Genomic DNA, 13,184 nt, shown 5'->3' with positions numbered 1-13,184 from the left:
TACTAGCCCAAAATTCTAAGTGTGCTAGCAAGGCCCTTGCAAAGATTTTCCCCCCTCTATCCAGCAGCGAAATGGGCCTATAATTCAAGGTGTCGTCTCTAGGGTATTTCTTAAGGTTTGGGACCAACTCTTTCTTCTCCAGGGCTCTGCTACTTATGCCCAGGATTGCAATAAATGATCTATTATATATGGGGCCCAAACTGCAGTCTCATTCCTGTAAAAGTCTATGGGTACCCTATCTGGACCAGGTGCTTTACCCAGCTTCTGGCTCAAAAATGCTTTACCCACCTCTTCACATGGCAACGTCAGTGGAGGGTAATTTATAACAGCTCTGCCCTTGGTTCACACCTCACCAGGGCTAGTCATGCCGGACGCTGCCCCCTTCGCCCCATAGAGACTTCTATAATGTTCAACCCAGGCTTGCTCTGTGATGCAAGCTTGCAGTATATTAGATCCTTTACCCTTCCCCCACCCCCATTAAGATCCAAAATCCCTTTGAGTCCCCTTTATCTGTCGCATGCAGCAAGTCCCTCCAGTTATCCTCATGCCAGTCCCTCTTTTTTTTAACCCTTAAAACCCTGCGATAATTTGCTCTAACCAACCTTAGCCCATCGCCAGGTAATCCTTGTCTCACTTCTTTAATCAATCTGCCCTTGGCCAGCCTGCAATCTTTGTCATTCCAAGGTGCTGCTTTAAAAGTTTGAGAAAAGTGTAACCCCACCTTCGCTATTAGGTTCTCATGTGTTTCCACTATGGCAGCCCCATCTAGGGGGACAACTGAGGCAAGTTCATCCAGAAACGGAGCAGTGTCTTGATAAACCAATGGCAAGATTACTTCACGGTCAAGCTTACACCACCTAATATTGCATCCTAGCATGGCCCAAGTCCTCCCCTGTAACGGCTCTGCCCGCACCTCTGGCCTCTCTCGTCTACTGTTACCCAAAACGCCCCACTCGCCTCCAAAAGCAAGAGGGGGGGGTGGTCGCTCTCAATCATATTACAAATGCAAAAAGATTTTTTATGGAACCCCAGGCCTCATTGTTCACCAAAATGTAATCAATATTACTGTTAGTCAGGTTGTTATCAAACATTGGGGCTGCTGGGATTTCCCCCAAGAATCAACTATAACAAGCCCTTAAGTTAGCTGACAAGAAGTGTAGGGGAGGCATGGTATTACAATTATTACACTGACACAATGGGTGCAATTTGTAAATCCTTGATTGAAATTGATGGGGTTGGAGAAACTTCTATTCTGCCCTATAACTAAGAGGGGATTAGTCTCGACCATCAAATAATAAATAACGCAGTCCTAGTGGAGTCTGTCAAATCAAAATGGCCTATGCTAACAAAAACTAGTACCTGCCCTATCTCTTGTACAAAAAAGTGTTAAAAGGATAAATGTATGCAAAAGGAAAAATCATTGTTCAAATGAATAAATGTAGTTGAACCAGCTCTCCTCCTCACGTTAGACCTCACGGAGTATGGCTGTCCCTTTAGGCAGGATGACCCACTCTGGCTCGGCTTCCAATACAATAAACAGTTCAGAACGTTGATCGAGGCCCATCTGTCCTTCCACGTTTAAGTCTCTTTTCTTGACTTCTAAAATAATGTTTCAACCAAAAAGTTCACAAAGGTCCCGCTCTGCTGAGCTCAGACCTCTCCAAAAAAGTTCAACCCAAACTTGCAAGGGGGCGGGGGGGGTTTGCTGCCCCAAGCTTATTTCACTTTGGGTCTCCCTCTGTTGTGCTCGGACCACTTTTGAATGTCGAAGCCTTCCGAATGTGCATAGCTTACTTTTCAGACCACAGCAGGACCAATTTGACTCAAAGTTTACAGTTCAACTTTCACTCTCCCCTTCTCTAGGAGTTAAACTTCTTAATTTCACTTTTGCTGTTCATTCACGTTATCGCTTCAAACTATTTACTTTTCACAGAGACTTTCGAGTGGGCTACTTCTTTCGCCAGACTACTCCGGTACTTTGTGTCACTAATTTTGCAGCTGTCTTTTACTTCAAAGTTCATTCCAGGGCTGCCTGTCCTCGCATCTCTTTCACATGCGTGCAGCCTTCACTTGTGATGAAATGTTGCTATTTCAAACTTTAACACACCAGTCTTTCAGGTCGCTTCCCAACTCACCGGCTTTGTGCGTCTCTTTCTTGGTTTTTTGATTCCCAATTCATGAGTTAAGGTTAGTACCACAGGCTTGGCCTCGCCTCCCCAACTACGCCGTTCACCCGGGAGGGCCGATGGCATCCTTGAAACACAATGCAGCCTTCACTTGTGGGATCTAGCCTTCTTCACGTGTCTATCATGGCCTGTCAGAGGCACCGACCTCCAGTAGGGAACTCTTGCGGTTTTCAACCCACTGCTCTCACCTCTTGGTCCATCACTCTGCTCCAGTAGGCTTGCCTTTGTCCTGGAAGCCCTTCTTGTTCTCGTTTTCAGCCTTGCTCAGAGTGTGGCTTTGGGTTCTGCCTTTTATTCATGTGAGGAGAGCTAATTGGTATCTGGTGTATGCACTTAGAATCAAGTGCCTGACTTTGCCTGACTTGATTAGCGGGACGGGTCCAGTAAGATGTGTGAAAGCTAATGTTGTTACTCTGTCTCCCTCTTCCTCGGCCAAGTGTTTGTTTGAAAAGGGGGGGAAGTTGGGACCTCGGAGCATCCTAAAACATAGGATGGGTTGGATAAACAAAATAAGGGGGAATACTACATCCCACCATCGGCTGCCTCACCCACATTCCCTGAAGACCCCTAACCCAGGTGATCCTCCCGCACTGGTCCCCAGGAACTGGATCCAAAAGCGATGGCGGTGTCCTGGCCACATGGATGACAAGTCCCCTGGACTAGCGGGTGAGAAACCCTTCGGTTTCTCACAGATGGCAATAGCAACCTCTTCTGCAAGCCTATATTGCCTAGTTGGAAAGCTTACGTTAAGGGTCCCTAGCCCCCAACAACTGTCATCATCCTCCAGGGTGTCAACCATACTATGCAGAGGCTCATACTGGAGTTTGAGGTCCCCCACCACAAGGGTCTTTGCAAGCACCTGCACCGCTGGTCTCCATGCCAGGGTAATATCTGCTATCATACCTACGAGTTCTGCGCCCCTTCCCGGAATTATCGTGTTGTAGAAGTTCAACAACAGGATCTCAGAATTATCCCTGAGCTTGATATGTAATTCCAGGAGATCTGGTGAACCAGTATCTATCTGCTCAACAGATTTAGCCAAGGCAGCATTCATCCATATCAACAGGCCCCCCACTCGGACGGCCCTTCTCACCCGAGGTGGCAAAGGTGGCATAACCTTGAATATTAGGTGGCACCAGAGCCCATGTCTCTTGTAAAGAAATCACCCAAAATTCTTGGACGAAAGAAAGCCAGTCATTATCAAGCATGTGTTTATGGACCTCAGCAATGTTCGATTATAAGACCCGCACTCAGGGCCCTAGCTGGGTTGGACTTGCACCTTGGTGGTGATTTAGCATGTTCACCCCCCTGTCCCTGCTCCTGGTCACAATCTGAAGGTACATGGCTCTGTCCTTGCCCTGGGTGCCTGAACCATCGCCTCCTGGGGGCCATACCATGACCCCCACTAAGCTGAACCAGTCTCTTTTGAACACCTGTCGGGTAATTGTGGGCATTCATGAGTCCCCGCCACACCACTTTGCGCCTCTGTGCGTACTGCCAGGTCTTACTTGGTTGCGACCTCGCTGACCAAAAAAATCCTCTTGTACCCCTTCATAAAATGTGCCCCTGGGGTATGTGCTCACCAACATTTTGGACGAGGGTCCTACAGTCGAGCATAATATGCCATTCAACCCAGCCATTGCGGACCCTTTAGCCTCCTTATGGCAGCACCCTTGTACCATTCCCCCTGTGAATGCCAATTTTACAGGGAAGTATAGGCCGGCAAGAGTAGACCCTTCTTTGCTCGACACGCACCCTTTTCCAGAAGGGTTGGTTATACAGACTGCCACTATTTCTACCAGACCTGCGGCATCCACTTCTAATCTGCTTAAGGACAGAGAGGAAAAGAAATCTGACACATTGGCCAGGAAGGTGTTCACTTCTGGTAGCATGGTGCTCAAAGCCACTAACATTGCATGTGGATTCATGGCTTAGTGGCTTATGGAGGGCTGTGGAACATGCTGCTGAATAGGTCCATAAGGGTGACATGTGGGAGAGATTTTTACAGCTGGTGGAGGATGGGAAGGAGGTGGCCAAGCAGTCATTGCAAACGGGTCTGGACGTAGCAGACTGCGTTGGCAGAGCAATGGGTCCAGCAGATGTAATGAGACGCCAAGCCTATCTAAAAACTTCTGGCTTCTCTCCAAATGTTCAAAACAGGTTGCTGGACATGTCCTTTGAAGGTGACATGCTTTTTCGGTCAGAAAGCAGACAAAGACTTAAAATTCAAAGAATTCAAGTTGGCTGCTAAATCATTAGGCCTAGCTGCGCAGCTGGCCAAACCTGCCTTGAGCTTCATTTCCAGAGGCAGAGGCTATAGACGTTATGTGCCCTATGGCAGGAAGGCGCAGCTCCCGCAAGCCAAGCAAGGGAGAGGCGCTTCTCGCGTTCTGGAAGGGGCCTCTAGAGGCCAGCAACAGCAGCATGGTCATCCATGCCCTCTAAGCCGCTTTGATTGTCCCCTCCCACGATGCACTTGTTGGTGAACGGTTGTCGGGGCATTGCCCCAGTCACAGGAAATGACTTCTGATGCCTGGGCCCTGCAGTTGATTCAGTGGGGTAATTGTCTGACTTTTCTGAAGAGGCCTCCAGGCAGACATCCACCTCCCACAATCCAACTGCGACAGGAGCTCCAGGAAGAACTGAGAGCCCTGTTGTCGAAGGGTGCTGTGGAAGAGGTGCCCAAGAAGGGAGGAGGTCTCTGTCCCATCCTGGACCTCCAGGGCCTTGAACAAGTTCCTGAGGAAAGACAAATTTAGGATGGTGATGAGTGATTCTCCATGCTCTGAAACTTCAGGACTTGCTGGTGTCAATCGACCTGTACAACGCTTATTTCCATGTGCCGATAAGGTTCCTCATAGGGGACAAGCAGTATCAGTTCAAAATGCTTCCCTTTGGGTTGACCTCCACACCAAGGGTCTTCACCAAGCTCATGGTGGTAGTGGCGGCTCACTTCAGGAGTTCCGGGGTCCATGTATTCCCATATCTGGACGACTGGCTGATCCGAGGGAAGTCAGCAGGGCAGGTTTTGTCAGTCAGCAGGGCAGGTTTTGTCTCTCCTAGAGGACACCTGCTTTCTACTGCACAGGCTGGGCTTCTCCATCATCTTGAAGGCCCATTTGCCACCAGTTCGGCGGCTCCAGTTCATCGGAGAAGTCCTAGAGACCCGGGTAGGGAAGGTGTTTCCTCCCGAAGAGAGAGTCAGCAACATAGCCCTGATAGGTGCATTTGTTGCAGAACAACGCTACCCTCCCAGCAGCATCCTTCCTCCACCTCTTGGGTCTCATGGCCTCCTGTATATTATTTTTCTAGTGCCAGAGGCCAGGCTGCGCATGAGATCCCTCCAAAGGTTCCTGAGGGACCAGTTGATAGAGTATCTAGGAGCGCTCACAGAGCGCCTTTCCGTGTCCAGCCAGGTAGTCTGCGAACTCGGCTGGTGGAACACACGCAGCCATCTTTTGTCAGGGGAACCCTTCTGGCCTCCTTGGCCCCAGGCTCGAGTGGTCACAGATGCGTCCCTGAAGGGTTGGGGCTCCTACTGCGAGGATTGGCAGGTGAGTGGCCTCTGGTCTCCATCAGAAGCCAGCTGGCATATGAACAGGCTGGAGTTGCCGGCCATTAGGTTAGCCCAGAGGGCCTTTGCTCTATCTCTCCAAAGGGAAGAATATCGTCGTCCTGACAGACAACAGTGTGGCCATGCACTGCCTCAACAAGCAGGGTGGTGTGCACACTCGCACGCTCTGCACAGAGGCAGTTCAGCTGTGGTTCTGGTTGCGAGAGAACCAAATCTCGGTCTCGGAAGTTCATCTAGCTGGGACACAGAACACCTTGGTGGGTGCTCTGAGCAGGCAGAGCTCGGTTGCACACGAGTGGGAAGTGTGTCAGGAAGTCCTTGAGGAGGTCTGCGGTCTCTGGGATACCCCAGCAGTGGATCTGGCCGCCACGGAGTACAACAGGAAGTAAGATCATTTTTGCTTGAGGGAATTCCGAGCAAATGGCGAAATGGGGGATGCTTTTCTAGTGGATTGGATCGTCCCTCTCCACTACACCTTCCCCCCGATTCCCGTCATCCCTTGGGTTCTCAGGAGGTTGAAGAGATTTCGAGCGAGCATGATCTTGATCGCCCCGGATTGAGCAAGGAGAACGTGGTACTCCGATCTCCTGGATCTGACCATCTGTCCACCTCACCGGTTGCTCGGCGTCCGGATAGCCTAACCCAGTCTTTACTTTACGTCATTTATACCGCGCATCATTGAACCATTGGGCGTTAGGACCCATACATAACAAAAAACACAGAGAGGACTCAGAATGTAGGGCCATAAAATGTAAGGCATAGTGGGATCTATGCAAATAGCCAGGTCTTCAATTTTTTCTTGAAACTAGTAAGCAATGTATGATCCCGCAGATCTGGAGGAAGAGCATTTCAGGCTGCTGGGGCTGCAGCAGAAAAAGCTCCCTTTTCCATCTTTTTAGATTTCTAGGAATGTTCATTAAGTTCTGGATGTTGGATCTAAGGGGATGGCTGTTGGATTTCTTTGAGATTAAGCCTTGAGGGTAATTCGATGCTACGGGGAGCCAGTGCAAGGACCTTCTTGCTTGAGAAACGTGGTCGCGGCGGGTCAAGCCAACTACTTTTCGGAAAGCCCCATTTTGCACCACTTAAGTCTATTAATAGTATTTTTGCTAGATCCAATGAGAAGGCTGCCACAATAATCCATCTTTGATCCCATAATAGCTCTAGTCAGAGTCTCTGCATTTGCTTGAGTGATAAAAGGGCACAGAAGAGCGAGCAGTTTAATAAAGTAGATAGCAGAGGAAACCAGACTTCTCATTTGAGCTTGCATATCTAGATGTTGGTCAAATACTAAACCTAGAGTTTTCACTTCTTTCTTCTGAGGTTTAATGATGACATCACCAAGAGGAAATTCAGAATAACATGATCCCAACTTCTTGATCATAGATTGTGTGCCAATCAACATTAATTCAGTTTTATCCCTGTTGAGGGCTAGGTTGTTTTATATCATCCACTCTTCCACTAGGGAATAAACTCTGTTGAGTTCCTCCTCGTCGCAAGAGTGGGAGCCTACCAAAGGGACGACACACTGGGTTTCGTCGGCGTAATTGGTAAACAGCACACACTCTTGTTCTAAGGTGTTAAAAAACGGGGCAGTAAAGATGTTATAGATACAAGGTGACAGGCAGGCCCCCTGGGACACTTCAAACGATAGTCACAGGATCTGCTGTTGCCTCTTCTATAAAGACACGGCTAATTCGGTTGCCAAGAAACGAGATGGTCCATTGAATTACTTCAGGCGAAAAGTTAGCTACTTCCCCCTAGCCTGTCAGCCAAGATCGCATGATCCACCAAATCGAATGTGGCTGACTGGTCTAGGAGCATGAGCATGGAGGCTGCGCCCTTGTCCATTCTTTCAAAGAGTCTTGATTTTAATTCTAGTAAAGCAGTCTCTGTACCGAAACCCTTTCGAAATCCAGATTGACAAGGATTTAAAATAGGATGAGAGTCAAGATGTTGGGAGATTTGATTATAAGCCGCACAAACTATGATTTTGAGTAAAAAAGGAATGTTCGTTATTAGCCTATAATTCAAGGGATTATCAATAGCCATGCCTGGTTTTTTCAGGATTGGCGAAACCCAAGCTTGCTTGATGTTTGTTAGAAGGTACTTGGCCTTCTGAGAATGAGGCATTAATAAAGTTGGAAATGGCCTCCAAGAGAGGCATAAGGCAAGTTTTTATGATTAAGGTGGCACATGGGTCTTCCCTACAGCATGTAGTTTTAAGTTGTTCAATAATACGGGACAGATCCTGTACTGATATTCAATTAAAGTGAACTTCAGGTATCAATGGACATCTTACAGGTAAAGCCTTCTCTGTGATGGTCTGCGATATAGCCTTTTTTTGGGCTATATTTTCCCTCATGGTAGAATGTTTGTTTTGCGTAGAGTCCTATATATCTTGGCACCAAGAGGCACCTGTCTTAATGGAGTGAGTTCTGGGTTTAATGCCTGTTTCATTTTCTTTTAGGATTTTAAAAAGTTCTTTAATATTAGACTTGGCATTTGTTATTCTAGTGTTATGAAAGGATTTTTTTGCCATAATAATCGCTAGCTTATAGGCTTTAGCCAGTGCTTTATATGTGGCCAGATGCTCAGCAAAATGGTTTTTTTCCAAATATAATATGACTTCGTCATAGAGATTTTCTCTTTTGTAGTTCCAGTGTGAACCAAGCTTTACTGGTTCTTTCAACTATGGTTTTACGTTGTTTTAGGCGTGCCAAGGTACTAGTAATATAACTTAGGTTAGCAGTGATAGCCTGTGACATGGATGCAGCCGAATCCTCCTTAGAAAACTGTAACCCTGGAGCTAACAGCGGCAAAATCCTCTCCTTGGTCATAAGTTTGGTATTTCTAACCTGAGGACCTAACATACGTATGAGTTTATTCTTCGATGGAAACTCAGACCATGGGCATGTTAATATCATCGTGACCCTACTCGCAATGTGATTAGTTGAGATCCAATCAATGGTGTGACCCAAAAGATTTGTGGGGGCTCGAACTCTTTGTACAAAGCCCAATTCTGATAAGCCTTTTTCCATATCTGTAGCCAGACAGTCGTCTGGGTGATCCAACCACAGGTTAAAATCAGTCATAGGGTTGAGTGCTCCACCCAACCCTAGATTCCCTCAACCTACATGCTTGGCTCTTGAGAGGACTGAGAGGGGACTTGAGGTATTGATGACTGCACACAGACCTTCTACTAGATCTCTGTACGTGTGCAGGTGGAGAATATTTGAGGCGTGGTGCAGGGAACGCAAGACTGACCCGATCTCTTTCCCCACCACGACAGTGATCGAGTTCCTTCCATCACTGGCCTCTTCAGGCCTTCATGTTGCCACAGTCAAAGGGTATTTGGTGGCCCTGTCCGTGTTCAAGAGGTCCCCAGACCAAGGTTCCTTTTTCACTATTCCGGTCATGGCCCAGTTCCGAAAGGGCCTTCTCAAAAACATTTCCGCCAACCACATTTGTTGTGCAAGCTTGGCATCTTAATCTGGTTTTGATCTTCTTGATGGCGGCTCCATTTGAGCGGATGCACTCATGTTCTTTGCGGCTGTTATCCCGTAAGACACCCTTTTTGGCCACAATCACACCTGCCAGGAGGATTAGCGAACTGCAAGCCTTGTGCTGCAAACCTCCCTTTCTGAAGTTCTTTCGTGAGAAAGTCTCTCTTAAAGTCAGACCTGGATTCCTCTGTCTTTTACCCTCCTCGACATCCCTCAAAAGAAAGAGAACGGTTCCACCGCCTTGACCCCAAGAGAGTGTTAAGCTTCTATTTTGCTTGCACGTCTGAGTTTAAGATATCAGACCGGTTGTTTGTGGCCCATTCCTTGTTTAGAAAAGGGCTTGCCATCACTAAACAAACCCTGTCACGTTCGATTATTTTGTGCATATCCGAGTGTTACCGATCGGCAGGCAAGGAGCTTTCAGTGGGCATCAGGGCCCACTCGACCAGAGGGTTTGAGCTTCTACAGCCCTCCAGAGGGGTTCCTGTTGGGGATATATGCTGAGCGGCCACTTCGTCATCCTGACATACGTTCACCAGGCACTATGCCTTGGATGTTGCACATGGAGCACATGCAAGGTTTGGTCGGGCGGTTCTACAGAATCTACTGGATTAAATCTTTCTGCCCTGCCCAGTTATCCTAACTGTTTGGCGAGTCTATCATGATGAGGAATCTGCGGGAGAAAAGCAATCCATTGAAGAAGAAATTACTCACTCTAATGATCTTTCTATGAATACTTCGCCTGCAGATTCCTCATCGACCCTCCCATCCATCCCCGCTCAGAAAGTTCTGTGGTTGTGGCTTCTGTCCACACAAGAAGGCATCTGGTGATGACTCTGGGATGACCGCTTCGGGCTCATTGTTTAAAAAAATAAAAATGTTTTTCAATCATTGTTGAGGGTTCACCCTTTTGGGCTATATCCTCCTTAATGTTTTAACTGAGGTTTAGCCTCCCCCTGTAGTTTTTCCTTCTGCAGCGTTTAGGCACTGGGGGGGGGTTAAAGGGGCCCCTAGGGGACCCTGACGTCTATGGAAACAAGGCGAGTCACCACACACGATAGATACGCCAGACACGAGGTTGTATTCCCAAAGCTAGGGTTTATTGCAAAGCAAAAGTCTCAGTTGGCCAACTCGGTCTCGCGCCCCGCGACGTGTATCTCTAGACCTCGAGGGACGCAAGAAAGTGAATTACGTACATCAGTTACAAATATACAAAATGCATATCAAACAATCAGCTATGACATGTTTAACACCCCCCTTTTATTGGGTTTCTTTGAACTTGGTGTGATGATGGACATCTCCGACAACTATGACACCTTCAAACATCTATTCTAGTAACAATTTGCAATTTGTGAATGCGAAGGCATCTTTCAGTTGTTGAATAGAACACAGAGCTTCTGTTCTTGGAAGCAAGCTTCATACAGGGGGGAAGAGTTGCATTCCGGACCTTGCTATCTATTGGGTGCCATTCGTGTCCTGGGAGCTGACACGCTCTAGCGGGCTCAGCAAAGAGGGGCCGTATGAAGAGCATAATTCAAGCCTTTAGCTGTATTATTCTAACATATTCTACCATATAACGAGACTGGCTGGCAGCTGCAAAATGATTAAATGCCCTGCAGCTCTGCTTCAAGGCTACATTCGGGAGGGAGCCTGACATTCTTCCTGGCGCTGCCTACGTTTGTGTTTCAACAAACTCTTATCCTCTCGGCCCTGCGGCCTTGTCCTTTTTACATACAGACAACAATGTTTTACAGTCGAGCAGTGTAAGCGGAAAATATACTGCAAAGCAATAGGAACAGAAAGCAATGAGCAATGGTTAGAAAACAAAATGGCGATTCTTGTTACATCAAACTGGCCGTTCATTGGCAAACTCGAAAACCTATATTCTGTCATATCGAGCATGAGACGGTTGGCCCACAGCCACCAAAATACGTTTGCGGTCACAAAGTAGAGGTATCCATTTTTCTAGACTGACGGGGGGAGAGGGGGGAATTGGAGGAACTGAAGCATGGGGTTGTAGTGACTTGCTATATATACAGATGCCCGAAGTCACTTCCGGAGCTGATGATCGATACCCGGGCAAGAAGGATTGACGGTCGAGTCGAGGTCCACTACACCTGCTGTCGAAAGGTTTCCGAACAGCAGAGCTGGATGATGGATATCTATCATGATGAGGAATCTGCAGGAGAAGAATCCATTGAAAGATCATAATGGTGAGTAATTTCTCCTTCGAGTGGATTGTGTCCTCCAATGTATTCCTCATCTTAGATGTATTCCATCCAGCTTTGCTGCTCTTCGTAAATTTTTTCGGCAGAGGGCGCCGTGCGTCGATATTGTTGAGTCGATGGTCCCTCGAAGGCCTCCGTCGAGGGTGACGTCATCGGGCGTATAAGTAGCACACGCAGCGCCCGTTGGCCTCAGTTTCGTTTTTCTGCAGTATACGTTGCTTCGGACATTTGGCGCGCCTCGAGTTCTGTGAAGATATATATATATACAAAGAAGAAATATGTTCTCGCCATCGACACCGACCACGACCCCGAGATCGGGATTCAAAAAGTAAAAGTCGTGCGGCTCAAAAATGTCGATCACAGACCCACACCGTGAGTGTTTGTGGTGCCTCGGAGAAGGCCACGACATGGAGGCCTGTTCGAAGTATCAGGCGATGACAGGGAAGGCTTTGCGAGAAAGGAGAGGAAAGCTACAGGTAGGTCGAAAAGATTGAAAAGCCTCTAGCGTCGAAGAGAAATCTCCTTGACACGAAAGGCATCGATCTAGGTCCCGAAGCGGTTCTCATAGCTTGTCTTCGTAAAAAAAAAAATCGAAGAAACGACGCCACAGGTCTCCCTCCACCTCGTCGTCAGACGAGTCTCCGAAAAGGATGAACTGCCCCACGAAACATTTGTCTTCCTTAGAGTGGGAAGCATTCAGGGTCAAAATGATGGAGGTGTTTGAGAAGGCGAAGCCTCGGTCCGCGCCTTTTTCTGAAGCCGGCTGGGAGCATCATCGCTCCGACACTCGCGTGTCCCTGAGCCCTCGTGATCGAAAAAGGAAGGATAGGGAACCTTCCAGGACGCCGAGCGAAAAACGCTCGAGTCGAGTCGACCGCTCGAGATCACCGACGCTGTCCGAGACCTATCACACCTCGAAGGGAAAATCGTCGAAGACCGCCTCGACGCCCTCGAAGCAGACCCTGTCGACGACCACTATGTCGTTGACGATGTCGACTCCGAAACCCTCAGCGCAGGAGGCTCCAACCAAGCCAGGGAAGCCAGAAACAGATAAGGTGAAGGTTACCAAACATGTAATTTCCTCAGAGCCTGGTACTACACCTCTTCCTCCTCCGCTTCCAGAGAAGGTTTTCAAGCCTCTCCCTAGGAAGGAGTTTTTCAAATCCCTGACCTCAATTTTTGAGGAACAGGAGAGATCTGATGAGGAAAATGTACCTTTTGGGTTGGAATATGGCACCCTAAATGTCCCAGAATGCTTGATCTCAGAGGAAAGCAGAATGAGGGATTTGGTGGAGTCTTTACACAATGCAAGTGGCATTGACACCTCTCCTGAGAATGACTTTGGTAGACCAGATCCAGGAGAGCATGCCAGTCCATTTTACCGTCAGTTAATGACCAAGGTGGTAGATAACTTGAGATGGGCTAAACTACCAGCCCAATTTATCCAAGATGATTTAACAGACATATTGGACCATGGTCCCACTGAAGACCCAGTACTACCTTTTCATGTAGCCTTGCAAAACAGGGTGGGGGAAACTCCAGATTCTATTCCTCAGGTAAATAAGTCCCTTGCATCAAAATACTGCCCAGCCAGTAGCGACCCCGGCTATCTGTCAAAACATCCAACTCCCGAGCGTCTGGTCATACAGGCAGCCACAGCTTCCAACAAACTTGCGTACCCGTCTATCCC

General features: G+C 47.9%; 1 protein-coding gene across 3 annotated transcripts in view; it reads left to right on the top strand.

Annotated features, from left to right (window-relative positions):
• Positions 1-13,184, top strand: part of ZZEF1 (zinc finger ZZ-type and EF-hand domain containing 1) — a 3,309,810-nt gene that overhangs the window by 1,454,805 nt on the left and 1,841,821 nt on the right. The window lies entirely within an intron of this gene.

The sequence above is a fragment of the Ambystoma mexicanum genome, chromosome 9 (genome assembly GCF_040938575.1).
Source record: "Ambystoma mexicanum isolate Mex_15411 chromosome 9, UKY_AmexF1_1, whole genome shotgun sequence".
Taxonomy (NCBI): Eukaryota; Metazoa; Chordata; class Amphibia; order Caudata; family Ambystomatidae; genus Ambystoma; species Ambystoma mexicanum.
This window is presented reverse-complemented; position numbering and strand designations above follow the sequence as displayed.